Source organism: Vipera ursinii, assembly GCF_947247035.1.
Source record: "Vipera ursinii genome assembly, chromosome: 1".
Classification (NCBI taxonomy): Eukaryota; Metazoa; Chordata; class Lepidosauria; order Squamata; family Viperidae; genus Vipera; species Vipera ursinii.
The window spans coordinates 39,862,763-39,890,506 of NC_139512.1; positions in this window are offsets into that span (position 1 = coordinate 39,862,763).

Below are 27,744 nucleotides of genomic sequence, written 5' to 3' on the forward strand. Positions count from 1 at the left end.
TCTATCTATTCTGTGCCCCCGTTACCAATATTTTAATCTTGAGTCAACTTAATCAACATATATATATATAAAGGTCATTTCCTTTCTACAGTCCCAGGATATAGTTTTGGAATGCATTTGAAGAAAATTAGCTCATTTTAGTGAGCCAAACTTCTGCCTCATTTTCTCTACATGTGCAAATTATCACCATTTTTATCTGCATCTACTCAGTTTTGTGAAGCTAGCCTTTTCTGTACATTTCTGGCTTTCTAGATAAAAATGCAGACCAGCCTGATTCCTTCTTGAAAACCTGCTGTGCACTTTTCTTCTAAAAAGAAATAATTCTCTGTAGCTGCATTTAATGAAACTGTTATTTTTGTACATGGCTTACCTACTGTATGTTTGGGAATTGTAAAAATGCATTTATTTTTATTTCAATAAATACCTGATGGTTTATAACTCTGTTGTTCAAATATTATCTTTTGTTGAAAAAAAGGAGATTGTATATTCAGTGGGACATAAAACCTTAGAAACTACTGTGTTGTATGAGAAGGTCCAAAACTGTCTCAGGAGTACTAACCTGGTTGGCAGCTGTGGCTGGGAAGCCTTTGCACAAATTCAATTAGCATATCAAGTACACCCAGGCCTAGACTGAAAAATACCTAGAGATTTTGTGAAAACTGCAATCAGTAGGTAGTGTTGTGATTCAGGGTCAGCCTGTGGGTTCGGCAGTTGGGTCGGACGACTCAGAGGAGGAGGGGGGTGTTGAAGACCTTGCTGAGGGGGTTGAAGATCTTGCTGATGAGAGCCCTCAGCCAGGCCCCTCCCACTTGGTCACCACAGAGACCCAGCTGTGTGAGCCTGACAGCGTGGATGAAGATGACCCACAGCTGGCCCTGTTCAAGGACGCCCGACGCAGGAGGCAGTCAATTAGGAGTAAACAGAGGAAGGCAATGGGGCTCCTCGGAAGGAGGCAGAGAGAAGCCACGCCCTGAACTCTATATAAGGGGAATGTGTGGGAGGGCTGGTTTGCTGAAGGCAACCGCTTGGATAGTTCCTGTTTCTTAAAGCTCCTGTTTCTTGGTTTGTCTTGTTCCATTTGTTTTTGTAGCAATAAATTTGGCAGGCGTAATTCCAGCCTCTTGCCTTCTTGTAAAAGGGGTTGTCCCTGCCTTTTCTGCAGGGCTGGTAGCAGGCTGGTACAGAACAGGTAGTTGCAGAATTTACTACATTCCAAATCACTAGGTCTGATGACCACTGAAATTTTCTTAAAAGCAAATTGTGAAATTTCTGCAAATGAATAAAAAACAGTACCTATAAACCCCAGCATTGCCCTTCCTCAAAAGTGCTTTTAATTCAATTTCAAATAAATTAGAGGAATGCCTGCACTCTTCAGTATCAATGAACATTGGGATGAGTAGATCTAATGCTGATGTAAAAGTAGCACAAAAATGTACACAGAAGACCCCTTTGTGAACCCTGAAAGCATTAAATGAGTAATGTGGTAGTTGCAGTACAAAGCAGTGAGTGCGTGGAGATATGTACATTGGGGAAACAAAACAACAACTTTGTAAATGTATTGCACAACATAGGAGAACAAACCCATCAGGACAAGAGCAGTCCAGCAGGCCACTCTTTCCAAGACAGCAAAGTCCACATTTTGGACAGAGAGAATTGCTGGTTTGAAAGAGGGGTCAAAGAGACCATCTATCTCAAAACTGAACAGCCCTATCTCCAGAGGGGGAGGGATATGACATCATCTATCTATCTCCAGTCTACAACACAGTCCTTTCAGCAGTTCCAAGAAGGCTCCACACCCATTTGCTCTACTCAGGTGACCCTGAAGACACAGATAAGCCTCTAGGTAGCATTACCAACTCACTAAAAGAATGCAAATGAACAGCTGTCTGCAGGAGGATAAATCTTTCCATTCCCCACATCCAGTCAGAGTTGAAGAAGCTTCTTGGATAAGAAGCAAAATGTCTTCCAAGAAAAACAAGAAAGTCCAGTTGCCTTGTGAAAAAGCATCTTTGGGATAACGATAATCTGGATGACTGAGAGTCTCCATAGACACTGAAAGCATTAAGCATTAGGATAGGATTGCTTCCATGTTACTTGGACTTTATTGCCCTTGGCAAAATCCCTTATGAAACACTCTTCAGCAAACTTTAAGCTCTCTTCTCATGGACCTGCAGCAGGTTAAAGAACACAAGTAAATGGTAAATGGGGCATTTCTCAAAATAGAAGATGGGATCCTACAAAAGTCTGAATGAGGCTTTGGGCTTTTAAGTTTATTTAGAAATCATCTGGAATTGTGGTGAGCAGCAAACCAACCATTTACCTTTTCTCTGTGCTGGATGAGTAACATGCTAATGGCCTATTGACAGAATTTTCACTACACTCATTTCAGATGTTACCTTTTGAATGCACTTTCCTTATTCAAATTATTTCCTCCTTTTCCTTCAAATGCAGCAGCATGAGACATGAACTAGAAACCACTGTTTAAATCTGCAATGCAGACTTTAAAAAAGGATAACAGGATTAATATGCATCTTGCCTTCTCCCACATGTTTTGCTGTACCATTGAGTCATCTTCTCCAATTAAAAAACTGGTTGATTCTAGAAGTTTACATGAGAGATTGCCCATCTAACTAACTTTATGTCAGTTGTGAAGTGTGAACGCCAAACAAATTGAGGGTGAAAAACAAAGAATAATAATGAAAAATGGCCACACCTAGAGAACCAGCTTATAAGTAGTCCCTTAGGAAAGTGCAAGTGGGCATTTTTAATTCTGATAGCAAGACGCCCATGTGGTATTGCTTCTAAAATGTTGTCATTCTTTCATTTACTGATCACTTGATCCTGTTATTTTTATACTTTTGATACCTGACCACATTTCATTGCTTACTGAGCCTAAAGACAAACTTCATGCAAACTATATGTATACTTAGAGTACATCTACATCTATAGTACATGGCCTATCATCTATGCCTAGCAAACAATATATACTTTATAAACATTCAGAAAAACTGTCATGCATTTCCCCTTTAACTGTGCAATAGCACAGTTAAATTTGCTTCTTGGTACATGTTTTCCCTTCTGCCTGGTCAAGGCTACTATTACAATACTGATGTTTCTGAAGTTCCATAAGACTAATTGCCTTTGTGCAAACTTCACTGGACATTCTCTAGTAAAATCCCATACAGCTTCTCCCTCTTCCTATCTTAGCATTTGAAGCATGAAAACATTCACCACATCTAAGCTGATTTACCCTATAAGTCTTAAGCCAGCCAATAAGTTTATATTTTAGGCCAATGTCTTGTGCACCAGTCGTATTATGTATGAAGCCTCTGGATTCTTTTTCAAATTGGAATTTCTTTGAAAGAGTGGTTTCAAGTGCTGAAACCTTTGTGTGCATCCTTCTAATCTGTCCAAAAAGGCACCTTCACTGCTAATTCTAGGCAAGTGGATTGAATGGGGCAGGTCTGCCAAAAAGGGCAGCTACTAATAAATGCTTCCCCTTTATGTTGACCGGCAGCCATTAGGATTGGTGCTGTTGCTACTGCAGTGATGCTCAGAATCATGTAGCATTGGCATCTATTATAGCTGGAGTGGAGAGAGTTAATAGGTGTGTTTTCCAAGAAACATTTAAGGTGGAGTTAAAGCATCCCGTCCTTTAATCTTTGTTTATTTCTTGTGATTCTGCACAGAGGAAAGCCTCTGCTTCCAATGGTGGAAAAATCTCTTCCAAGAAAAACCTATCTTACTGACAAAGAATGAAACTGAAATCTCATCCAGTTTCCCTGTCAAATTTGTGGCATTACCAAGGCTTGTAATATAATCCTCAGCAAATACACCAAACAGATGGTATCAGCTGGACTGCACTTTATCGGCTGTAGACCTCTTCATACAGCTCCCTCAGTGGAAGCTTTGTTCATAAATTTTTCTAATGGGCTGTTTAATTTTTTTCCCAACAGTGTGCATGTACTTCATCACAATAATGTGGGAGAGATGTGGCTAACAGTATCTATAAATATGTATTATTCCCATCTGCTGTGCATTACAACTGCAACTAAGCATTTCATGCCTCATTTTTTTCCCTTTACTGTACAAGCAAATAAAAGGAGAACTAATCTTTTAGCTGACTGTTTCCTGATTGGCAGTTTTAACACATAAATAATATGAGTATAGTTACATTTTTTTTGTTTTTCCACAGATTCCCCTAAAGGCTTTTAGTTGAACCAAAGAAAGTCTCCATGAACTTCCAAAGTTACTTTGTCCCCTTCCTTCCCTTCAACTATTGATGATATATTTTAAAAAGAGAAAACAAAAGTTGATGGATGATCTGCCCAACCTGTGGAGACTTCCTGGCTTCCAAAAAGATAACACAGTGAAATGAAAATGGAGAAGGGCAGCAGATCCTGGCTGGGAAGCATTTGCCATCTGGGGAACATTTGGAAGCTACCTAATGGCGTTACACTTCTCATCAGCAGGTTTATTACTACTGACTTTGAGATACTTTATCATGATGGAAGAGCTTAAGTACTGCAAGTGCAGATTATGACGAGCAGTTCCAGATTTTAAAGGTTCTTGACATCCACTAAGTATAGCCATTGTAAATCAAATAAAGGATGCATTCTTTAGAACAATGTTTCTCAACCTTGGAAACTTTAAGGTGGGTGGACTTCAACTCCCAGAATTCCCCAGCCAGTCATACTGGCTTGAGAATTCTGGAAGTTGAAGTTCACCCATCTTAAAGTTGTCAAGATTGAGAAACATTGCTTTAGAGCATGGGTGTCAAACTCGCCATGTCACATGATGTGCCGCGATGTATCATGACTCTTTTTGCATTGCCGGCAATGAGGTGGGTGCGGCTTTGGTATGATGAAACTGGCCCACGGGCCGGCAGTTTGACACCCCTGCTTTAGAGTCTATAAAACCTAGTGAATCTATCAAAAACTTTCTGGGATGTTAAATAGCTATGTCACTGATCATTTGCAAATGTCAAACATCATATGTCTTGTGGATGTTTCTCAAGAGACAACTAAAATAATTTTTGAAAATATAATTGATATCAATATGGTAGCTCCCTATAACCTGACATATATTTTGTTCTCCACGGGAGAACAAAACACCTGTAGGACATGTACATAGAATAAATTTTATGATTTATTTTTTTCATCTTCTTTCAGGTTGTTTCTTGTCTCCACTGGGAAACATGTCTTTTAAAGACTGCCTGTTAAAATCTCATAAACCAAAGAATAGGCTGAATACATATGTCAGTAATCAGTGCTTCTTCAAAACTCCCTGCCCTTTTCCAGGGGTGTCTGCTGGATACAATTAAAAAATAATAAAGATGGTAGCAACAATGGCACAATCAAAGCTCCACCCATTTTTTGCCTTTTCCTGTGATCAAATTTTACAAAAAAAGTTTAACATATGGATTAATTTATAGAAAAAGACTTAACCCTGCAAATTATGCCTCAATCTCACTGTTTCTGAATGCAGGCAGATAATGATGGAGGGGGGGGAGAGAATACATCTATCTCTACCACTACTCATTTGCAATGTGAAAAGAATCTGCAGGACTAAAAGCAAAATAGTTGCAGTGCAAAACCTAAATGGTGAAAACAAAAATGAGACAGGAAAAAAAAAGCCAAAAAGATGACACAAAACTGGGGAAAATTGAATCCACAGTCAAAGTTTATTTAAAGGAGGGGGGAAAAACAAATCCCTCAAATTTCACTCACAGAGCCAATTGTAGGGGGAGGAAATCCAGAAAAAACTGCCGTGATACTTCAGCGTCAATCTCCGCGCTTTCAAATGATTGCCCACATCAGATGCAGACAGCCGGAGAGTCTAATGCTAAGCTTGAATTGAAAATGTATTTTCACTTAGTGGAATCTTCATTTTAGCATTAGACTGCCTGATAACAAAAATTGTCTGAGTGGATTGCAAGATTAAAAAGTAAATGTACAAGGTTGAGCCATAATAGGAGTACCATGTGACTGCATCACGGGTGGTTTAATCTTACTTTCCAAAGGGAAGCCTGCTGGTGACCTACATCGGAGCCCTGGCACAAGACAGGCTGTTTAATAGGAACACTTCTTTTTTCCAAAAAGCATTATTGGGCAAATTATGAACCACTGACTCTTCATATGCTTTCTTCACATCTGTTTCATAAAACATCCAGACTGATGAATATGTGAATAAAATCAAGTTACACAGGCTTTCACACTTCTGTTGTCTAAATCTGGGCTTCCCAAACTATTCTCACCGGCACCTTCCTTGATGTCTGCCAGACCTTTTTGCCCCATATTACTTTTTATGTTTTTTTGTTTAAAAAATAAAATTAGTTTTAAAAAATGCTGGCCTCCAATAATTATTTATTTTTAAAACTCCCTCTCCTAGTGTTCACAGAATTATTTCTTTTACAAGATGGCTGCAGCTCAGTAATTTGTTGGAAATGAATTCACCTTCCTAGAAACAGGAAGCAGGTAGATAACAACATTTGAAGCAAGTGTTTTGGAGGGAGAGGCTAAAGGTTGTAAGGTGTTCTGATCAATGTGTATTTTGTTACTAGTTGTATAACAATAGCAGCTATTTTAGGCTAAGCAAGACTTTATAGCAGCCATTATATTACAGCACTCATGCACTCAGGCTTCAGGCACTAGCTTCATGGACAATTATATGTATTTTTATTGAGCCTAAGCAAGTCCCGTGGAAATGAAACCACACCTGATGATTAGGCATGGATCAATCCATTTGGAGAATTTATAGTTGGGCATTTTGTAAAGAAAAGGACAATCATTTTATCCATCTATCCATCCATTTATTCAGCCAAATTCCAGGTTGTCTTAATCACTGCTAATTCATCCTTCATACATTAACATAGAGAAGAAAAATCTTGTGCAGTACATATCCTCAATTATCCTCAAATATCTTCAAATATTCACAATCATCTTGGATTGCCAGGAATGCAAATTAGATTTGACTAAACAAAATATTGCTTCAGTGCAAAAGCATTCATGGATATGGAAATATGAGCGCTTCCTATTGCATTTGAATATAATCTTGTTTAACTTTTGTCCTGCTCCTGTTGCCTCCCTCACTATCCCACTTCTTGCTCTGCCCCTACTTTTCAAATATTACCTTCCTCATTAAAGTTAAACATTTGTTCATTAAACAGTCACAAGGAAGAGTTGATACCTGGAGAATGAAAAGTTCAGGGCAGGAGAGATAGTCCTCAACCTACAGTAGTTTGTTTAGTCATTGTTTGAAGTTACAACAGCCCTGAAAAAGGTGGCTTATGACCGTTTTTCACACTTACAACCATCGCAGCATCTCCATGGTCACATGATCAGAATTTGGTTGCTTGAGCGACTGGTTCATATTTATGGTGATTGCAGTATCCCCAGGGTCACGTGATCACCTTTTGCGACCTTCTGAAAAGCAAAGTGAATGGGGAAGCCAGTTTCATTTAACAATCAGGTTACTAACTTAACAACTACAGTGATTCACTTAATAGCTGTGGTAAGCAAGGTCGTAAAATGGGGCAAAACTCACTTAACAAATGACTTGCTTAGCAACAGGAATTTTGGGCTCAGTTGTGGTCGTAAGTCGAGGACTTCCTGTAAGTATGCCTGTGTCATGGGGCTTCATATGCTATTTTTCAAGTTCAGCAATATTAAATGATGAGTCATGTACTAGTTTAGGAGAAGCATGGTGCAGCTTGCAAGTGGACCTGGCAGTGCCTGATCTGCTGTCACTGATAATACCCACATGAGATTAGAGTTGTGGGTTCTCTCCCCCTCTCCTCTTTTTATATTATTGTACAAATGAAGTGCAGCATGTATGAAATCTCTCTAGGCCATCTGTGGCAGTAATTCATTTAGCTGTAGCTTACAGAACAGATATTTCCCAACACAATTAGAACTGAAGGGGAACAGAGAAGGGAGGGGAATAGAATTTAATGTGGGGAGAAGATCTGTGACCCATGTACAATTTATACACACATACGCACAAGTGTGTGTGTATATGTGACTTGATCCATAAGAATTAACTACTGACTTTGTCTGTATATCTGTTGTCATTTTTGATGGATCAAGTGCCTGACATGCAAGAGGGAAAAGCATAGCAACTAGATAAATATATTTTATAAACATTTAACTTTGATACAATGGAGCAAGCTGTAACAGTGGAAGTGGAGGGGGGCGGTTTGTGGCCAAAATTGAAATGAAACAGGCGTTCCGGCTCCTCTGAAATTGTTTAACTTGGAGGAAATGTTCCTGGAGATAACTTGGAAGCACAAGAGGAAGTTTCTCTTCATACCCAACAAAGCACTTCTGATGATGCTCAAAATTTCCCTTTCTTCATCATCTGTTCCCCTCTAAGTGCCAGATCAAGTTAAGACCTGATTTGCATTAGACCAGACAAGCCTTCCAGCCAAGTCAACAGCAGACACTTGGCTTTAGGCTTCCCAATGAAATAAACACATCTGAGTTTATGACCTTAAAAGAAGCATGTCCAAATGTGAGCTTTGGGAGTTTTGTTTCATTTTTTAAAACAAACACTCTTCGTCTTGCTTCAGATAGTGCATAGTCAATATTTATGCAACATGTGGGCATGATGGGAAGACTGGTAACTGGTCAGATAGTTAAACTAGAATGCAATGGGAACAGATGGATATTACCGCAGCTGGCTAAACTCCATAACTACCTGCTCATGGGCCCGTAGAGTGACATCTAAGAAGAGGTTTCGTGGAAGCTTGCAATAAACATTTTCATTAGAACAATCAACATTGCAAAGATTTATAGATTCTCTGTCAGCCATCTTTCCAGGCATTTATAGAACATATAAGATCAGAATAATTTAAACCCAGGACAGCAAATGAAGGCACTTTAAAGTAGAAGAGTAGTTTGACGCTGCTTGAAAAATGACAAATTGGTTACGAGATAAGCTTCATTACCTGGAGAATTCCACAAAGCACCAGCACTGTGAAATAATACTTTTTGTTCCAGATTTGGGAGTGTCTATGGAGATTCTCAATCACCCAGGTCATGTTTGTCCCAAAGGTGCTTTTCCCAAAAGGTAATTGGACTTTCTTGGTTTTTACTTTGAAAATGTTTCACTTTTCAGTTCTGAAGAAGCTTTTTGGATGAGAAGTAAAATGTTTTCAAAGAAAAAAAAACAAGAAAGTCTAGTTATCCTTTGGAAAAATCACCTTTGGGACAGAAGATCTGTGCTGTTCCCATGGAACCTTATGGGATCATTCTCTGAGCTGGAGCTGGAAGTCAACCTATCAGCTACCAATTTTGCATCATGGGACTGGCACGTGCATCTTTTATTATTTATTTATTTAAATTTATATGCCGCCCTTCTCCCTAAGGACTCAGGGCAGCTCACAACAATAAAAATTAAAAAAACATGAGATAAAAAGTTTTTTTAAAGAATTAAACAATAAATACAATAATTACATGACAATTTAAAAACCCGATAAAAACCTAATTAAACAACCGTAGTCAGTCCAGGCCCGCTTGTTGGAAAAACCAAGTCTTCAGGTCATGGCAAAAAGACTGAAGGTCAGGGGTCATCCGCAGCTCTGGGGGTAATTTGTTCCAGAGGGTCAGCGCGCCCACAGAGAAAGCTCTCCCCCTGGGGATCGCCAGCCAGCATTGCCTGGCCAACGGTACCCTGAGGAGGCCGACTCTGTGGGAGCAAACCGGGCGATGGGATGTTGACAATGGCAGCAAGTGGTCTCGCAAGTACCCCGGGCCTAAGCCATGCAGGGCTTTAAAGGTTATTACCAGCACCTTGAATCGCACCCGGAGGGCAACCGGAAGCCAATGCAGCTCACGCAGGAGCAGTGTAACATGGGAGTACTGAGAAACTCCCATGAGCACCCACGCGGCCACACTCTGCACCAGTTGAAGCCTCCAGGTGCTCTTCAAGGGCAGCCCCATGTAAAGAGCATTGCAGTAGTCCAGGTGAGAGGTGACGAGGGCATGAGTAACCATGCATAGGGCATAGAGCTCCACCTCATGTTTATTGGACCCGTGCCCCTCCTGGCTGGTTTATGCGGCTTGGGAGGGGACACGAGGCTGGTTCCAGGCGGTTATATCTGCCTCTTTGAGTGAGGGTAGTTTCCCCGCCGTCTTAAAGGAGGCGGTGGTGAGACCTCTCCTCACGAAGCCTGCCTTGGACCCAGCTGTGTTAAATAACTTTCGTCCGGTCTCCAACCTTCGCTTTCTTGCGAAGGTTGTTGAGAGTGTGGTGGCGCATCAGCTCCCTCTGGTCCTGGATGAAGCGGATTATCTAGACCCGTACCAATTGGGTTTCAGGCCCGGGTACAGCACGGAGATGGCATTGGTCGCTCTGGTGAATGATCTCTGGAGGGCCCGGGACAGGGGACATTCCTCTGTCCTAGTCCTATTAGACCTCTCAGCTGCGTTCGATACCATCGACCATGGTATCCTGCTGCGGCGTCTCAGGGGATTGGGAGTGGGAGGCACAGTTTTTCAGTGGTTCTCCTCCTATTTCCTGGGACGTTCGCAGTTGGTGTTGGCAGGGGGACAGAGGTCGACCTCGAGGTCTCTCGCTTGTGGAGTTCCTCAGGGGTTGGTCCTCTCGCCTCTCCTGTTCAAAATCTACATGAAACCGCTGGGTGAGATCATTCGTGGTTTTGGAGTTGGGTATCATCAGTACGCTGATGATACCCAACTTTTTATTTCGACCCCAAACCACCCCAGTGATGCCCTCGACGTGATGTCCCGTTGCCTGGAAGCGGTTTGGGTCTGGATGGGGAGGAACAGACTTCAACTCAACCCCGACAAGACTGAGTGGCTGTGCATACCGGCATACCGGGATATTCAGAATATCCCATCTCTTTCTATGGGTGTGAGCTATTACCCCCCGTAGATAGGGCTCGCAACTTGGGAGTCCTCCTAGATTCATGGCTTACTTTGGAAGATCACATAGTGGCCATGACTAGGGGGGCCTTCGCCCAGGTTTGCCTGGTGCACCAGTTGCGGCCCTATCTAGACCGGGATGCCCTGCGTACGGTCACTCATGCGCTCGTGACCTCTCGTTTAGACTACTGCAATGCTCTCTACATGAGGCTGCCCTTGAAGACCACTCGGAGGCTCCAACTGGTACAGAATGCAGCCGTGAGAGTTGTGTTGGGAGTCTCCCAATACTCCCATGTTACACCTCTGCTCCGTGAGCTGCATTGGCTCACAGTTGTCTTCCGAGTGAGATTCAAGGTACTGGTAATGGTGTTCAAGGCCCTACATGGCATGGGTCCGGAGTACCTCAGGGATCACCTGCTGCCGGCATCAACTTCCCTCCGCCCTGTGCGTTCCCACAGAGAGGGCCTTCTCAGAGTGCCACCGGTCAGAGAATGTCGTCTGGTGGCCCCCAGGGGGAGGTCCTTCTCTGTGGGCGCCCCGGATTTATGGAATCGGTTGCCGGTCGAGCTCCGGATGGCGTCTGACCTTCGCTCCTTCCAACGCGATCTGAAGACGCACTTATTCGAACAAGCCGGCCTGGCCTGATGGGGGGATGGGTTTGGGATTTTATTGTTGTTTTTTAATATATGTATTTACTGTTTTAGTTTGGGCATTGTATTTAATTTCTTTTTTAACTTTTGTATTTTTATATATTTGCCCTGTTCACCGCCCTGAGTCCTTTGGGAGAAGGGCGGTATATAAATAAAATAATAATAATAATTATTATTATTATTATTATTATTATTATTATTATTATTATTATTATTATTATTATTATTATTATTAATCTCAGTCCAAAAAGGGGTGCAACTGGTGCACTAGGCGAACCTGTGTGAAGGCCTGCCTGGTCACGGCCGTTAAATGATCTTCCAAATTAAGCCATGAATCCAGGAGGACCCCCAAGTTGCAAGCCCTTTCTGAGGGGGGCAATACCTCCCCCCATTAAAAGAGAAGGAACTAGTTGGACAACACGAGATGCCAGTATCCACAGCTACTCGGTCTTGGAGAGGTTGAGCCTGAGCCTGTTCCTTCCCATCCAGACCAGCACCGCCTCCAGGCACCGAGACATCACATCAAGGGCATCACTGGGTTGGCTCGGGGTGGAGATGAATAACTGGGTATCATCCGCATATTGGTGATACCTCACCCCAAAGCCACGGATGATCTCACCCAGCAGCTTCATATAGATGTTAAACAGGAGGGGGGAGAGAACCAACCCCTGAGGCACTCCACAAGTGAGGGGCCTCGGGGTAGATCTTTGTCCCCCTGCCAATACAAACTGCGAGCGGCCTGAGAGGTAGGAGGAGAACCACCGTAAAACAGTGCCTCCCACTCCCAAGCCCTCGAGCCGTCGCAGCAAGATACCATGATTGATGGTATCAAAAGCCGCTGAGAGGTCAAGTAGGACCAGGACAGAGGAACAACCCCTGTCCCGGGCCCGCCAGAGATCATCTACCAGTGCGATCAATGCCGTTTCCGTGCTGTAACCGGGTCTGAAACTGGACTGGTTTTAGCCCATTCATCTTGGACAAAAGCTGGGCTTGACAGTGCATTTGTGAAAGGGAGCCTTTACAAGTCTTCCCCATTTGGGCTGCCAAATACTTAGAACAATTGCAGCCCAGCTTTGAAGAAACAGTGTTTTTCAGAAATACCACAAAAAAGTGTTCAGGAGAAAAATAAGGGGGCATAAAACCCTTGTTGCTGACAAGTGAGTTTGGCCAGGAACAGAGGAGGAAGGGAAAAAATGTAACTGTCGCCTCTGCCTCCTGAGCTGTTTTCCTATAGTTATTAAAGCACTCCAGAGGGGAAAAAAAAAGTGGTGGAGAAAGGCAGTGCATGTCCCTAAATACACAAAGGAAAAATATTAATATGGTAATGAGAAAGCTTAATCCAGAGCAGATGCACATAAATGTTTGCTGCACATAACACATCAGGAAGAGCAAGAACTTAAACCAAGTGAGAAATTTTCAACATAAGAGCTAAAATGTTAAGGTTAAAACATCACTCGCATATGGTTAATCCAAAGGGCCGTGTGTGAAAAATGAAACGACAGCTTTCGAGCAAAACGAAAGAAACAGAAGTAAAAGCAGATGGAAACTCTACAGCAGAACAAAAGTGGAACAAACAAAGAATAATCCAGGAAGAGGTGGGAGTCAAACCAGACAGAAGAGCTTAAAAATTATCAAAGCAAAGCAATGATGCAGAGGGAGAGTGATGCAGAGGTAATGGAATAAGCTAAAGGTGAACCTCAGGCTTTGGCTGAATTTCAGTGCTATTAGCAAGTGTCAATTTGAGAAACATTTGTGCTTATGCATACAATAAGTGCTAGAGCCTAGAGTATTTTTGTTTTGGCTCTTAAGTATCCCAGTCCATTCTGCATGCTCAGTGGCCTCATTTTTCTCCTTTCCAACCACTGGAAATGTACTATGTTTGGACCATATTGCTCCTTTCAGCTTTTTGTTCTATTTGTGTTTGTTCTTGCTCCATGTTTTGGGGTAGGTGGGGTTAAAAGGTGCATGTTTGTGACAGTCTCTACTAAATTTAGTTATTTGGTTTCTCTGGTACTGTTTATGGGAAGGTTTTTCTTCCAACCTGGGGGTTATTTTTTTTAAAATAGCTTGTCAATATAAAACAGCTATCTAAACAGTATGAATATTCTTTCAGAATTCTCTGGATATCTACTCAGCTTCTCCTTTTACCATCTCTGTTAAACCTCAACTTGCCAGCTAGGCTGTCACTTGCCATGGTCGTTATAAGACTTTGGGAAATACTTTCTTTTACCCTTTTTTTCTTAAAGGCTTAATAAACAAAACCCCTTTATTTGTAACCCTGACTCTAATGATTTCTGTCTTTTACATTTTTTTACTTATAAGATTTACTGTATATACCAACTGTCTTTCTTTAAAGCAGCATATGTAGCATTCCTATTGTTTTCCCAATAATGACAACCCAGTAAGGTAGATTTGGCTGAGATAGACTAGTGGGCCTGAGCTACCCAATGAGTTTCTATAGTTGAAGGTGGTTTTGAACCTATGTCTAGTACAAGTCCAACCTCTTGGCCACTACTCTACACTTCCTCTCCAAATTCTCTCTTGAGATCATCTGCTAAGGACTTCCTGTCCAATTCCATCAGTTTTCCTGGTACCTTTTTTCCGAGATATTTCTTGATTTTACTATCTCAAGGATTTCCAAGTACAGTATTGTCCCATTCAGATCTGATTAACTTTATCAGTTTGGATCTAGCCTCACAAAATAGGAATGTTCAGATCACCATTAGAAGAAATATCTAGCTCCCAGGGAGCCATTCTTTAATAAGCACACTTGATACCTTGCCCTATTTCTCTAGAGTTCAACTGTAGAATGAAAAATCTTCACCAGGGTCCAGTCCAAGCTGGGAATAAACAAAATGGAGACTGCTTTAGAAAGAAGGTTGGAGTTTATTGAAGAGCAGAGCCAGACAGAAAGATGGCTCTGGGAAAGCTGACCACATGTTGCTGGGAGTGGTGGGTTTTTATACCTCTCTTCCTGGAGGAAACTGATTATCTGGACCCGTACCAATCAGGTCTCAGGCCCGGATACAGCACGGAGACGGCATTGGTCGCGCTGGTGAATGATCTCTGGCGGGCTCGGGACAGGGGTTGTTCCTCTGTCCTGGTCCTATTAGATCTCTCAGCGGCTTTTGATACCATCGACCATGGTATCCTACTGTGGCGTCACAGGGGGTTGGGATTGGGAGGCACCGTTTTACGGTGGTTCTCCTCCTATCTCCTGGGCTGTTTGCAGTCGGTGTTGACGGGAGGGCAGAGATCCGCCCCGAGGCCTCTTGTTTGTGGAGTTCCTCTGCATTATATTCACAACATAATGACAGCTGTCATAGGCCGCTTTTACGCGGCCGCACTGACAGCTGTCAAAAGACTATGCACGGGCAGCCGCCCACGCGGCCTACAAGCACACGCGGCCGTTTGACAGCTGTCAAACGGCGTGCATGCGCATTACCACTTGAGCTGTCAAACCGCGGCAAGCCCCCGGCGGCCGCCGCAAGCTGTCAAAGTTAGCGCATGCGCAGTAGCGGCGGCGAGCTGTCAAAACGCCGGCCGCGTGCCAAAACCAGCTGACGGGATCCCTTGCCTGGCTAACACACTAGCGTTGTCTCTGGGGAGATTCTGCCCTAACAGCTGACCGATTGGCCCCCTGTTCTTGGCGGGAAAACGCGCCCAGCTGATTTGCTGTCCCGTTTGACAGCTGCCTATATAAGGCATGTTTTTCCCTTTTCTGTTGTCCGGCCTAACTGAATAAACAACCTGTTAATGAAGACGCGTCTCCCTTGTCCTTCCTGCCGATAATCCACCTGGCGACGAAGGTGGGATCCCGGTACTCGCTGAAGTCACTAGCTAAGTCACCGACCGGACAAGCCGACCTTCCAGGTGCCTGAAGTACCGCGGACCCGGAATGGCAAACCTAGGACACATAAGGGAGTTCGACGTCCGGCACCCCGAAGGATGGGAGTCGCATTTGGGCCAGGTCGAGGGGTACCTCCTTGTGAATAAAATCACGGAGGACCACCACAAGGCCGCCGCGCTCCTATGCCTGAGCGGGCCAGCGGTATACGATGTCGCCGTTGGCCTCTGCAGCCCGGACCCGGTCGCCACCATTCCGTATGCTGAGCTCACAGACCGCCTCAGCAAACACTTCATGCCAAGGCGGTCAGAACTGTATTGGCGACTCTATTTCGCCCGACGGAAGCAGCAGCCTGGCGAAACCTCCACCGCTTTCATCGCAACCGTCAGGCACGCCGCCCGCAAGTGCCATTTCCCCGACCTGGAGGACCGTATCCGCGATCAATTTATCGCCGGTCTCCAGAACGCGCGCCTGCAGAGGAAGCTTGTGGCAAAGCCCACAATGGACCTCGCAGAGCTCACGCTGGAGATAATGGCGTTCGAAGACAGCCATCGCAACGAAACCGAGACGTTTGGCGAAAACTCTGGCAACTCTGTCCATCAGGCCAGGGAGCTCGACCAAGGGCCGCCGGAGCCCGAATCCGGGGTCGATGCGATCCTCTCTCGCTTCAACCGGATGACCGCCGGCCGGGAAAGGAACCGCAACCAAGACCGACAGACGGGCCCCAACACGAAGAAACCGCAGACCAACGCCAGGGCAAAGTGTGCAAGCTGCGGCGGAAGCCATGCCAGAGCCACTTGCCGGTTTAGGAACGCAAAGTGCCACGGCTGTGGCAAGACCGGCCACATCCGATCAGCTTGTCGCAGCCTAAACCGGGAGACCCTCCACGACCTTGACGAGATCCCCGCAGGTAGGACCGCCCCTCCCCGCCCTCCCCCAAGGGTTGTAGGGTCCGTATGCTCCCTAACAAAAACTCTCGCTAACAACATCCCCAGAGCCAAGGTTAGAACGTGGGTCAAAATACAGGGAATCCCCTGTGAAATGGAGGTCGACTCAGGATCCTCCGTTTCCATCCTGTCAGGGGACACCCTCCAGAAAATAGCCAACAAAACAAATCACCGCATTCCTATCCAACCCTCCAGGGTCATGCTGGCAGATTTTCAAGGGGCGCAGATAGATTTAAAGGGACAAGCCGTCCTGAAAGTCGAATTTAAAAAATTCTCAGGCCACTTAACAGCCCAAATAACAAAGCAACCAAGAACTAGCTTAATAGGATTAGATTGGTTTGAGGCATTAGGCATTCGCCTCGAAGGGACAAACCGCATCCAAATCAATTCTTTAGAAAATATCTGCAAAAAATTTGCGGATGTGTTTGACGGCTCACTGGGCAAATACAACGGCCCCCCCATCGACCTCAAGTTCAAACCGGAGGTCGGACCAATTAGAATAAAAGCCAGGAAAGTTCCCTTCGCCCTAAAACCAAAAATAGACAGGGAATTAGACCGCTTGCTCAAACTAGGAGTCCTAGAACCCACTGACAGCGGAACTTGGGAAACCCCCATAGTGACACCTGTCAAACCCAATGGTGAAGTGAGAATCTGCGCGGACTATAAAGCGACCCTCAACCGCGCACTCAACCCGCATGCGTACCCAGTCCCATCAGTTAGAGATGTTCTTTCAGAAATAGGGTCCGGCTCCATTTTTGCCAAATTAGACTTGGCACATGCCTTCCTGCAACTCCCTGTAACCAGGGAAACCGCAGAAGCCCAAACCATAGTGACGCATAGAGGGGCGTTCAAAGTGAACCGCCTCCAATTTGGCATCTCCGTGGCACCTGGAATATTCCAGGAAGTCATGGAACGAACTCTCAAAGGCATCCCTGGAGTCTGCCCGTATTTTGATGACGTCCTCATCGCGGGCGACTCCTCCCACTCCCTAGCAACCAGGCTGCACGAAGTCCTCTCAAGATTCCGCGCAGCTGGCTTAAAATTAAAACGTGAGAAGTGCTCAATCGGAGTACCCTCCGCAGAGTTCCTGGGGTACAAAATAGACAGCAAAGGCATTCACCCCACCAATGCAAAAATACAAGCAATACAAGCCGCACCCCCCCAAAAAATAAAACGGAGCTCCAGGCATTCCTAGGGCTCCTAAATTTTTACCATTCATTTTTGCCCGGAAAAGCCACAATAGCAGAACCTCTTCATAGACTCCTGGACAAAGGGGCTCCTTGGCAGTGGACCCCACTTCATAATGACAGCTTCAAACAGCTAAAACAATTACTTTCCAGCGATACAACCATATCACACTACAACGAAACCAAACCTCTATGCATCGCCTGCGATGCTTCACCTTATGGCATCGGGGCAGTCCTCAGCCACTCCCTTAACGATGGCACGCAAGCCCCAATCGCATACTACTCTAGGACACTTTCAAAAACCGAGCGCAACTACGCGCAAATAGATAAGGAAGCCCTGGCTATAGTAGCTGGAATTAAAAAATTCCACGATTACCTCTATGGCAGACCTTTTACAATCTATACAGATCACAAACCTCTCCTGGGCATATTCACATGGGACCGCCAAACCCCGCAAATTTTATCCCCGCGAATGCTTCGCTGGACGACATTCCTATCTGCTTACTCTTATCAATTAATCTACAAACCTGGAAAGGAAATGTCCCATGCAGACGGCCTCAGCAGGCTCCCACTGCCTCAAATTGACCCTGACCCAGCCCCAGCCGGCCAAGTCCTGGCCATACAAGAACTCGCAGAATGCCCAGTAACAGCAAAAGACATCGCACACGCCACAACGAGGGACCCCACCCTCAGCAGGGTACTCTCATGGGTCACATCAGGATGGCAATCATCCTGCCCCTTTCCCCCCATCCAACCATATTTTGCAAAACGACACGAGCTTTCAACACATTTAGGCTGCATCCTCTGGGGGTGCAGAGTAATAATCCCTTCATGCCACAGAGCAAGGGTTCTCCAAACACTACATGAGGGCCACCCTGGCATTTCAAAAATGAAGGCCCTGGCACGCAGTTATGTCTGGTGGCCATCCTTAGACAGGGACATCGAGCAGCATGTAGCCGGCTGCTATCTCTGCCAGCAAACCAGAGCCTCCCCTCCGCACGCCCCAGTTCACAAATGGGAAACCACTTCCAATCCTTGGTCCCGCATCCACCTCGATTACGCAGGACCATTCCAGGGACAGACCTTTTTAATCATTGTAGATAGTTACTCTAAATGGCTGGAGGTTCTCCCGGTTTCAAGCACCACATCAGAGGCCACCATTCAAGCATTAAGGGGAGTTTTTGCCACCCACGGTCTTCCAGATGTCATAATCACTGACAACGGGCCTCAATTTACCTCCCGTGACTTCCAGATCTTCACGAGGAGGAACTGTATTAGACACGCAACATCAGCCCCGTTCCACCCGTCCAGTAATGGCCTCGCAGAGGTCATGGTGAAGACCACCAAAGACTCTCTGCGCAGAATGATCGTCGGCAACTGGCACCGTCGACTCGCCCGCTTCCTCCTCGCACACCACACCACTCCCGTGTCCACCACCGGAAAATCTCCAGCAGAACTAAGATGGGGTCGCCGACTGGTCACTCGACTTGACAGACTGCACCCAGACAGGCCAGCGGCCGAAAAAACCAACAACTTGCCACACAAAACATTTTCTAAGGGACAAAATGTCTGGGCCCGAAATTATGGGGGAAGGGATAAATGGACCCAGGGGGTGGTTCTCGATCAAACCGGGCCCCTGTCATACACCATCAACGTGGGCAAGGGACTCACGTGTAGGAGGCACGCAGACCAGCTTCGCCCCCGGTCACCCCCAACTCCACCACGCCAGAAGTGGCGGCAGAAAATTTAGAACCCCCCAGCACCAATTACCCGGAGGAAATCCCGTGCCACACAGACCCTCCGCCCATTTCCCCCGTAGAAACCCCCGAAACCATAGAAGCACCTGCACCCCGCAGATCCACTCGTCAGAAGAGGCCGCCAGCATACTTAGCGGATTTTGAATGGGCCGGAAGTTCGCCGAACAGTTCCAACACCAGTTGAAAGTTACCCCAAGTTATGTGTTCAGTTCAAGGGGGGGGGGAAAGGGGTGCATTATATTCACAACATAATGACAGCTGTCATAGGCCGCTTTTACGCGGCCGCACTGACAGCTGTCAAAAGACTACGCACGCGCAGCCGCCCACGCGGCCTACAAGCACACGCGGCCGTTTGACAGCTGTCAAACGGCGCGCATGCGCATTACCACTTGAGCTGTCAAACCGCGGCAAGCCCCCGGCGGCCGCCGCAAGCTGTCAAAGTTAGCGCATGCGCAGTAGCGGCGGCGAGCTGTCAAAACGCCGGCCGCGCGCCAAAACCAGCTGACGGGATCCCCTGCCTGGCTAACACACTAGCGTTGTCTCTGGGGAGATTCTGCCCTAACAGCTGACCGATTGGCCCCCTGTTCTTGGCGGGAAAACGCGCCCAGCTGATTTGCTGTCCCGTTTGACAGCTGCCTATATAAGGCATGTTTTTCCCTGTTCTGTTGTCCGGCCTAACTGAATAAACAACCTGTTAATGAAGACGCGTCTCCCTTGTCCTTCCTGCCAATAATCCATCCTCAGTTCTCTCGCCCCTCCTGTTCAACATCTATATGAAGCCGCTGGGTGAGATCATTCGTGGTTTTGGGGTGGGGTATCATCAGTACGCTGATGATACCCAACTTTTTCTTTCTACCCCGAACCAACCCAGCAATGCTCTCGCCGTGATGTCCCGTTGCCTGGAGACGGTCCAGGTCTGGATGGGGAGAAACAGGCTTCGTCTCAATCCTGCCAAGACTGAGTGGCTGTGCATATCGGCATCTCGGGCTAACCAGACTATTCCACCTCTAACGATGGGGGGGTGAGGTGTTACCCCCCCCGTTGATAGGGCTCGCAACTTGGGCGTCCTCTTGGATTCACGACTCAATTTTGAAGACCATATAGGAGCCGTGACCAGGGGGGCTTTTGCCCAGGTTCACCTGGTGCGCCAGTTGCGACCCTATCTGGACTGAGATGCCCTACGCACAGTCACTCATGCGCTCGTGACCTCCCGTTTAGACTACTGCAATGCTCTGTACATGGGGCTGCCCTTGAGGACCACTCGGAGGCTTCAGCTGGTGCAGAATGTGGCCACGCGAGTTGTGATGGGGGTTTCCCGATACTCCCATGTAACACCTCTACTCTGCGAGCTGCATTGGCTCCCGGTTGCCCTCCAGGTGAGATTCAAGGTGCTGGTGATGACCTATAAAGCCCTAAATGGCTTGGGTCTGGGTTATCTGAGGGAACACCTGCTGCTGGCATCAAGCTCCCTTCGTCCAGTGTGCTCCCACAGGGAGGTAAGAGATTGCCGGCGGACAACACCCAGGGATAGGGCCTTCTCAGTGGGTGCGCCTGCCCTTTGGAACCAGCTGCCAGTGGAGCTTAGGACTGCCCCCGACCTCCGTTCATTCCGCCGGGACCTGAAGACCTGGCTCTTCAAGCTCTCTGGCCCAGGCTGAGAATTTTAATTTTAATTTTAATTTTAACTGGGGTTTTATTTGTTCAGGGACGGATATAATTTTTAAAACTGTTTTTAACGTTTGTATTTTTTGTTTTAATCACCCTGTAAACCACCCTGAGTCCTTCGGGAAAGGGCAGTATATAAATGTAATAAAATAAATAAATAAATAAATAAATAAATAAATAAATAAATAAATAAATAAATACCTTCTGAGGCTCTTGAGGTTGTTTCCTGTTCCTGTTTGAGGCTTTGTATTTCCTGTGTCATGCACTTTGACCTGAGTCTTTGTGTGCCCTTTTGGTATTGGTGGGTTAATTCTATTATGTCCCCAAAGGTCATGTCTTTTAGAGTCTGGGTGGGGTATGTGGATTTTAGGGGTCTTTGTCTTCCTATTGTCTTCAGTTTCTTGTTGGAAGGCTCCAACCTTTCTGAAAGGATTACTGAATTTGCGTTTCTAAAAGCTGGCCTCTGCTGAGTTTTCTGCTTGGGGGAGAGGGGCTGGGGCTGGTTTCTGTCTTTTTTAAGATCTTCTCCTAATTAGAGTGCAGTAGGAACTCACAGAAACATTCATAAGAAAATTTGACTGGGGTAATGTAGTGAGATATACGGTATTTCTCGCTCCTAAAAGAAAAATAAGCAGCAGGGTTGCTGCTATAATGCTGGAATATTAGCTTGAAAAGAAAACTTCACCCTTCCATAGTCAGGAATGTTCTCTTCTGAAAGAAGTTTGAATAATCTGCTCTTGATTAGCTTGTGGAGTTCTGAGGAAGGAAGTAGGCAAGAAGGGGAGCATATCCCTGACAGCACTGCCAAAAAAAAAAAAACAACACACCCCCAACCTCTCTTAATTTCCATCCCCATTGCTGATAACAGCTGGTGAATGTTTTGCAAGGATTTCTTAATTAATCCAGTTCAATTTTCTGGTTTTAAATCCAATGAAATATAGCCCAGCTGTGAGTTGGAGATCTCTGGTGCAATTCTAGGTTGTAAAGATTTGGCTGCACATATTTGCTGTATGAATGTATTTATATGCTTTATTGGGGTAAATATTCATTTTTCACTAGTGTGGAAATACAGCAGAACCTGTTGCAGGGTGCTTAAGCAGGGACAGACAATCTGTACGCTGAGGGTACCTGTGGTTCCCCCACAATTAAAGGTCCAGAAGCCTCACCTAAAAAAATCTGTTGGCAACCCTACATTTCTCTGTTTCAACACACATGATGTGCAGCGGGTCCCTGTACAAAGAGTCTTCCAGGAAATTATGTAGCACAATGTTTTGACAGGATTCAGGATGGGGAAATCAAAAGGAGAGGTGATCCATGCTTCTCCGTCTTTCCTTGAGTACACTTCTTAGAACCAGCAAGGCACTTTCGGTACAGCATCTTTGCTCCATCACCAACTGAAGTCTACTCCAGACACCTACTTAAATTGTTAATGCGAGTTAAGCTGTCAAATAAATGATTCATTTGGACTGTGAGAGTTTGCTACTGTGCCAAGAAGGAACAAGGAAAAAGAGAACTCATATGAAAGTATATTAAGAAGTTCATTTTCCCATGGGGAGCCTGACAATACCCGTTTTAATAGAATGTTGCTCTGGGAGGGAGTAATATTTGGAACATTGAGTGCCTGCCAGCTGTTCTGAACAGCCACTCTTCTGCCAATTTCCTCCTATGATGTGTCGTCCTTGCCCCTGCTATTAGAAAAGTTCCAGAAAAAAACTTCCCAAAGGTGGGATTAAAAAAAGAAAGGAACCTCAAGTACAGTTCATGTCAATGTCCCATTAGGATGCATGTCTCTCAGTATCTCTTGATAACAGGGAAGGATCGTTGCTGAAGTCCGTCTGCAGTGAGCAGCAAGGGGTGGGTGCAACTTGTAACCTGTTGCCATTTAAGCAAGCAGCTCAGCCAGCAGAAGGCAGAACTATGAACTTAGTGCTTGGGGGAAGGGGGGGGAAAGCTCCTGTTTTATTGTGTTTATTTTAAAATCAAATTATAGTTGTGTATACTAATGTTACTTGGCACTTGGAAGAGGGTCCATAGAAGCCTACCTGTATTGCTAAAGAAAACTTTCTCTCAGAAGCACTTTGTTGATGCTGCAGACCAGCAGTAGACTACACGAGGGGTCCTCAACCTTGGCAATTTTAAGACTTGTGGACTTCAACTCCCTTTTCTTGTCTGTGTGTTCATGCTAAGTCATGGTTTGGTAAATAATGATTGAAAGCACAGAATATGAAACTAGCCCCTGTGTTTCCTGTCTCTTTCTCTCTCTTTTCTTTTTTCTTCTCCTTATTTGGAGAATTGGTCATTCCTTTTGTAAAATTATGCTAAGGGCTACAAAAAATTAGGCCAAGGGTTTGAATTGCCCTCAGTAGATTTAATCTGGACTTCTATTATATTCAAATCTTTTCTTGGTGAGGTTTTTCCCCATGGAGGGGGATCAGAGTCAGCCCTGGTGTGTAAGAGATAATTATGAAGTTAAATAAATGACAATTTCAGAGTGCTGCTCCACATTGGAGAAGCAAGCATATCCTGAGATAACTCTGTATTAATTTTTAATTCTGCAAATTGATTTTATAAATACAGTATGTGAGTAGTGAGGTTCTTATTTCTACAACTGCAATAATTTATTCCAGGCCATCATTTATTACATTTTGTAAAGTCAAATCATAAACCTGTACAGATTTAATTTGAACTAAACAAGAGTTACTAAAAAAAGAGTTCAGCTCAGTGGGGCTAGTACAAGAGTCTCTTTCCTGAGTTTATGAGCACTAGTAATTATCGTTATTGAAGTATCTCTCTAAATATAGCCTAATGCAGTGGGTGGCAGCACTTATCTGATATTTGGATAAACTAAAAAAAACAACCTCCAAATCCCTAAGAGATGGACTTGATCAGAACAAGGGTGGGAAATTTCCAGGAAATCTGGGGTGGGAGATCTTTATGTATTCTAGTTTTGTCACTTTTCTATTGCTATTTGTTATATTCTTTCCTATGTTCTTTACTATAACATTTTCCATATATTGCTATTTGAAATGGCATACAGGGAAGCAAGATTGTGCACCCCAGAGATTTTGCATTACAGCTCTTATAAGATCCACTCAGTGTAGTTCAGTAATCCAGTTGTATGGACTTGTACTCCAATACATTTGGAGGGCACAAAGGAAGTCCTCCTAAACCTCACTATGTGAAAGCAAGCACAGCATCACAGTATATCATACAAAAAGCACAACACAGGCTATAATAAATTAACATGACCAACTGGCCCAATTCAATTTTTTTTTGTTTTCTGCATGTTCAGTTCCAAAAATGGAATTCAGTAAATGGAATTCAGTAATTAGGAAACTGAGCCCCCACAAATTTATTATTGCTTTTTTATTTCTTAACCACAGCTTTGAGATGTCCAGAAATTCTCTGTGCTGAGAGGCGAAGGAAGGGAGAAGAGAAGAGAGGAGAGGAGAGGAGAGAAGAATATCTGTGTTTTTAAGTCCTACCTGATGTAAGAAATAGGTTTATTTCTGCTACAAGATGAAGTGGAAATGATTCAGGAAAAACAGCTCAGTTCAATAGAAGATGGATTTTTAAACAATCAAGACCTCAGTCGACAAAAACACACTGGAAACCTTTGCCAGAGCTCAGAAGGGAAATCAGACTGCTGCTAAAAGAGGTGCTTAACATTTAGGTGGATGCACAGATTCAATAAACACAAATAAAGAAACCACCTAAAGAACCCCAGGGGTAGGCCCAATATAGGTTTCTGACAAATAGGCAGAAAGGCCTATCGATGTAACCTCCAGTGTGATAAAAATGCAAGTCACAAAGGAAATGTTAAGGGGAGAAATAAGTCTATACTCTACAAAAAATAGTCCCAGCATAAACCCCAGGGACACAACCGAAGATGCTATAAAAGTCCTGCATTTCATTTACATGGATCTGGGATTACTTTCTGTTCATTTTTGTTACTTGTTTTTCATACAAGTAACAAAAGTGAACTCAAAGAAATTCCAGATCCATGTAAATGAAAGTAGGAGTTCTGCACAAGCTGTTATTTAAAAAAAATTAAAAAGTGGAAAAACAGCAAGAAGAAGAAGAAGAAGAAGAAGAAGAAGAAGAAGAAGAAGAAGAAGAAGAAGAAGAAGAAGAAGAAGAAGAAGAAGAAGAAGAAGAAGAAGAAGAAGAAGAAGAAGAAGTTGGAAGGGACCTTGGAGCTCATCTAGTCCAACCCTCTGCTAAGGCAGGAAACCCTATACCATTTCAGACAAATGGCTGTCCAGTCTCTTCTTAAAAACTTCCAGTGTTGGAGCATTCACCACTTCTGGAGGCAGGTTGTTCCACTGGTTAATTGTTCTAACTGTCAGGAAGTTTCTCCTTAGTTCTAGGTTGCTTCTCTCTTTGGTTGGTTTCCATCCATTGCTTCATGTCTTGCCTTCAGGTGCTTTGGAGAATAGCTTGGCTCCCTCTTCTTTGTGGCAGCCCCTGAGATATTGGAACACTGCTATCATGTCACCCCTCACCCTTCTCTTCATTAAACTACACATACCCAATTCCAGCAACCGTTCCCTATATGTTTTAGCCTCCAGTCCCCCAATCATCTTTGTTGCTCTTCTCTGTACTCTTTCTAGAGTCTCAACATCTTTTTTACATCGTGGTGACCAAAATTGGATGCAGTATTCCAGGTGTGGCCTTACCAAGGCATTGTAAAGTGGTATTAGTACTTCATGTGATCTTGATTCTATTCCTCTATTAATGCAGCCTAGCACTGTGTTGGCTTTTTTGGCAGCTGCAGCACACTGCTGTCTCATATTTAAGTGATTGTGATTGATATTCCAAGGAGTTATGGAGCGCATGTTAAAGGGCATTCTGGTGGTTTGACCCTATTTTGACGATGTGCTCATTGCTGGTGAGTCTACTGAGGTGCTTGCTGGGAGGCTAAAGGCCATCCTCCAACGGTTCCGCTCCGTGGGACTTAAACTCAGAAGGGACAAATGTAAAATTGGGGTCCCTTCTACTGAATTCCTGGGTTTCCATATCGATGTTGATGGCATTTACCCTACTAAATCCAAATTGAGAGCCATTCAGATGGCACCTTCCCCCAAGTCAAAAGGAGAGCTCCAGGCATTCCTGGGCCTCCTGAACTTTTACCATGCATTCCTACCTAACAAGGCCACAGTGGAAGAGCTGTTACACTGGCTCTTGGATAAGAATGTCCCATGGAAGTGGACCAAGGTCCACGAAAGCAGTTTCAAGGCAATAATGTCTTCTAATTCAGTGCTCATGCATTTCAATGAGAAATTGCCAGTCTGCCTGGCCTGTGATGCATCCCCTTATGGTGTGGGGGCTGTTCTAAGCCATTTGTCCAGAGATGGGACTCAAGTACCAATTGCATACTACTCACACACCCTGTTACCTGCTGAGCAAAATTATGCTCAAATTGACAAAGAGGCTCTGGCCTTCGTGGCCGGGGTGAAAAAAATCCACAATTACTTGTATGGCAGGGAATTCACAATATTCACTGATCACAAACCATTATTGGGGCTGTTCACTTCTGACAGACAGACCCCTCAAATCCTCTCACCCAGAATGCTAAGGTGGTCCATTTTCCTGTCTGCCTATAACTTTAGGCTGACATTTAAACCTGGAAAGGACCATGGGCCATGCTGCTGGCCTAAGTAGGTTACCATTGCCTTACTTGGAGTCAGATCCAGATCCAGCCTCTCACATCTTGTCAATCCAAGATTTGCCCGAGTTCCCTCTACATGCAGGGGATGTGGCTGCAGAAACTGTTTCAGACGAAGTTCTGAGCAGGGTTCTGGTATGGGTTTACACAGGGTGGCTAGAAAATAGCTGTGGACCTGAGTTCCAGAGTTATTTTACTCGCAGACATGAGCTTTCAGCTCATAAGGGGTGCATCCTGTGGGGAGCAGGGTCATTGCAGTCTCTCCATGAGGGTTATCCGGGCATTGTCCAGATGAAGGCATTGGCACGGAGCTACCTTTGGTGGCCTGGGTTAGATAAGGCTGTCGAGGCCCAGGTACACAGGTGTTACACATGTCAACAGTCGAGACCAGAAATGCCTCAGGCTCCAGTCCACAGATGGGAGGAGACTTATACAACATGGTCAAGGATTCATATTGACTTCGCTGGCCCTTTCCAAGGGCAACAATTTCTGATAGTGGTTGACAGCTACTCCAAATGGCTGGGAGTAATTCCCATATCAACTATGACTACTGCTAGGACCATCCGGGTGCTTAGAAAGCTTTTTGCAATACACGGGCTGCCGGACGTCGTTGTCTCGGACAACGGGGCCCAGTTCACAGCAACAGAGTTCCAGGCCTTCTTGAGGGAAAACCTCATAAGGCACGCCACATCGGCCCCTTTTCACCCTTCCTCTAATGGGCAAGCCAAATGCATCATGTGCCCAACAAAAGAGTCACTGAAGCGAATAGTGACTGGAGATTGGCACCATAGGCTTGCTGATTTCTTGCTGAGCCAGAATACTACACCTTGCACAGCGACCAGAAAGAGCCCAGCAGAGCTTCGCTGGGGAAAAAGACTAATCACAAAACTGGACAGGCTGCACCCTGACAGGGTGGTTGCAGACACCTCGCGCCTGAAAGCTCCACGTGGGTTGCAAGTGGGCAAGGGGATGTGGGCCCGGAATTATGGGCATGGGAACTTGTGGGTACCTATGAGGTGTCTATGGATGGGGGGAGGATTGTCTGCCACCATATTGATCAGCTGCATAAGCGTTATGCAGAATGGTCACAAAGTGAGGACCGTGCACCAGGCCCATTCCCAGGGCCAGAAACCAACA